The sequence below is a fragment of the Chenopodium album genome, chromosome 3, assembly GCF_948465745.1.
Source record: "Chenopodium album chromosome 3, dcCheAlbu1.1, whole genome shotgun sequence".
NCBI classification, from domain to species: domain Eukaryota; kingdom Viridiplantae; phylum Streptophyta; class Magnoliopsida; order Caryophyllales; family Amaranthaceae; genus Chenopodium; species Chenopodium album.
In genome coordinates this window covers 11,143,038-11,146,742 of record NC_137836.1, presented here as the reverse complement: position 1 = coordinate 11,146,742, position 3,705 = coordinate 11,143,038, and the positions used below count along the sequence as shown (strand labels likewise).

Genomic DNA, 3,705 nt, shown 5'->3' with positions numbered 1-3,705 from the left:
AAGAAACTAACAGCAGATTTTTAGAAGCTAATCAAGCATAACCCTAATTCAGCAGCAGGAACACTTAAATTAGAAAACTAAACAGGAGGTAGAAGAAAAAGGAAGTTCCAAATCAGAATCTAAACATGGAATTCAATATGATGCCTGTGTTTTGATTAGCAGCATTGCATTACCAGTCACCAAGAAGTAAGCACCACTAAAGCAAGAAATATTGAAAAGCTAATTCTTTAAGCAAGTGTGAAGATATTGAATGGAGGTGACAACAATATGAAAGTCAGGAGACACATACAGGGAGAGGGTGGCAAGACTACTGAACTAGTCACATATGCAGAGAGGATTCTTCCGATGAAAATAATGCAAAAAGAATTTGTACAGCTGGTAAATAATGTAGGGCAATAGTTTTTTGCAGTACTGTGTAAATTTGTATTATATACCTCAAAATTTCATCCTCCTACTATACTTTAGTTTCTCCTTCAACATGTATATACATTCAGCCATCTCAGCTTTTGAATATATCACATACAAGAGCTTTGGACTTTTGATCCTCCAATGGTTTGATAAGCAAGACCATATTCAATCAGTGCATGTACAAGTTACCAGTGATCTTTACATGAGCACTTGCCATTAGAAAAACAGTGAAAGCCTGAGGTGTCTCTTACACATATCTCTCTTCTAGTGACTCTTGATACATACTTTAAAAAGTTATGGCAATCGCCACATAAAAGAACATTCTTTGTAACTCTAATAGGTCTTCCTGGCGTGGTCATCAAAAGGCCATATGTCACTGCTAGTTTTGCACTATGATAGAACAAGAATTCCTTCTTCTGGTGCTCCTCCACTTCATGAAGAACAAAGTTTGTATCAGGCACATAACCAGACTTTAAGCACTCCAAGATCAGGATCTCCAATCCACTATAGATGTCTTTTGATTGAGGATGACTCTTATCTCTGGTAAAAAATGCATGCACCTTGTTGTTATGAGCAATCCAACTACGTGCTGGATGTTTCCTGATCCCTTTCCTCCTCATTTCATCCCTAACCAATTCAGAGCAATGCCATCTACCAGATGCAGAGAGCAAGTTTGATATGAGTATATATGTAGAAGGATCCTCGGGCTGCATATCTAGAATATGTTTTGCTATTCTCTTTCCAGCAATCAAGTCTGAATGAAGATTACAACTATGAAGCAATGCTCTCCAAACTGAGCTTTTTGGCTCAAAAGGCATCTTAGATATTATATCCTCAGCCTCCTCAAGGAAACCCCATTCGCCTAAAACGCTAACAAAGGAGGCATAATGTTCTGAAGTAAGTTGAACATCATACTCCCTTGTCAATGAGAAAAACAATCTCCGGCAATCATCTAGCATATTCAACTTGGTATGCCTGTAAGAAGAAATTACTAGAATAAGTGTAACAGAGTCAGGTCTTATGTGTTGCCTCTTCATCCTCGACCAAACAGCCAACACTTTATCACCCTCTCTTAGGAGAAGGTGGCCAGCAATCAAACAATTCCATGACACTACATCATGCATGGGCAAAAGATTGAAAACCCTCCAAGCATCTTCCATGTAACCACACTTTGAGTACATGCTGATGACAGCATTACCTAGCCTTACATCATACAGATGTCCTGATTTTAGGGCATGGCAATGCATTTGCTCTCCCATCTCATTAAATCCTAGAGTTCCACAGATACCAAGTACTGCAGTTGCTACAACCTCATCAACTGTCAGTGCTTGTTCAGATTGGCCCCACTTGAACAAAGTCATTGCTTCTTCCGGCTGTGCATCTCGAGCATATCCAGAAATTAAAGATGTCCATTTGATTGAAAGATTTTGATCATATTGGCTCTGCTGAAACATCTTTTGAGCATCTGTCATCCTCCCACTCCTTGTGCACATATCTACTAGAGCAGCTTCGATACAAGCATTTGATTTACAGCCAAACTTAATCACAAAGCCATGTATCTGTTCACTAATTTTCTTTTCTCCAAGTAAACTACACGCGCTAATAACACTTGTTAGTGTGTTTTCTGTTAATTCAACACGACGGTTAACCATTTCACAAAACAGAGATAAAGCTCCAAAACCCTCTGAATTCGAACAAAGCCCTGCTAAAACGGCATTGAAAGTGACAGAATTTCTCTCTGGCATCTTCATAAAAATATCCAAAGCTAATTCAATCATTCCAAACTCCATATAAGCGGTAATCATAGCTGTCCAAGAAATGACATCCTTGATAGGCATTCTCTCAAACAAAGCCTGAACATGTTTAGCAGTGCCACATTTCGTGTAGAACCCAATAAGTGAATTACTAACACTCAAATTATTATCAAACCCCATCTTAAGTGCATGACCATGGATTTCTTGCCCCAAGACTCGAGCACAACTCCCAGCACAAGCACTAATAAGGCTCGAAAGCGTGATATGGTTAGCCCTAAACCTATCTACTCTCACCATTTCATGAAACAATTCAAAAGCCCTATCATACATCAGTTCATCCACAACACTAGATATAACAGTATTCCACGACGCAATATCTCGTTGAGGCATTTCATCAAACACCTGGAGTGCATTATCCAAAAAACCACACCTACTATACAACCCCATCAAAGAATTTGCAACGTAAACAGAAAACAAATACCCTAATTTAACCACCAATGAATGAATCTGAAACCCCAATTGCAACCCAGAAATTCTAGAACAAGCAGTTAAAAATGCAACAAAAGTAAACTCATTAGGCTCAATACCTCTCTTTCTCATCTTCATAAACAACCCAATTGCATCAAATTCATACCCAGATTTCGCAAACCCAGAAATCATCGCAGTATAAGAAACAACATCAGGATTCGACATCCCTTTAAACACAGCAAAAGCATCATCAAGCAAACCCAGTTTAAGATAAGCAGTAATCAACGAATTAAGCAAGTAATTATCCTCTCCCAACTTCAAAATCAATGAATGAACAGCTATAACGAGCTCGGCATCGGCGTAACGCGCAGACAATTTGAGCAACTCGAGGCATTTCTGGTAGAGAATTTGAGCGTCTTCCAATGAAAAAGGTTCAATTTCAGTGTTTTGAGAAGAAAATGGGAGATGGGGTTGCTGGAAAACAGGTGAAATTTGTGAATTAGTGAGGAATTGAGCAGCAGAAGTTGCAAAAGTGTTGGATTTGGAGAGAGAAATTGAAGAAGAGTGAATGAGTTTTGGGGGGAATTGAAGAGGAGGAGGATGAAGAAGAGGAGAGAGAAAGAGCTGAGGAGGAGAAGAGGTTGATGCCATTAATGGCGCGAACCATATCCTCTTGGTAGATTGAAGGGGGGGGTATGTAATGTTGGTTGCTCTGTTTTCTGTAATGTATTTTGTGTTATCCAGAGTTGTTTGAATGTCAGGAAGGGAAGTGTTTTGGTGGATGCAGGCTATGGGCCGGGTCTGGAAACGGGCTTGGTACGGTTAACGATTTTAAATTGTGCTCTGTAATAAGTTTTGCAGCTAAGATAGATGTATCCAGAAAGATTTGCGTGGACCTGGTTCATAATAATATTATTGTGGACCCGAGGTTTATAAACATGCAACTGACATTATATTGAACATAGTGACCCTTATTTTTAACATAGTAACCTTACATTAAATATAGTAATTTTTAGGAAAAATTGCTCCCATTAATCTGAACTTTGCCTCGTCTGCCGAAAATAATCACAACTTT

At 38.9% G+C, this 3,705-nt stretch overlaps 1 pseudogene; it reads right to left on the bottom strand.

Annotated features, from left to right (window-relative positions):
* Window positions 1-302: 302 nt before the first annotated feature.
* Window positions 303-3,374, bottom strand: LOC145611534 (pentatricopeptide repeat-containing protein At5g03800 pseudogene; annotated as a pseudogene).
* Between the last annotated feature and the right edge of the window lie 331 nt (window positions 3,375-3,705).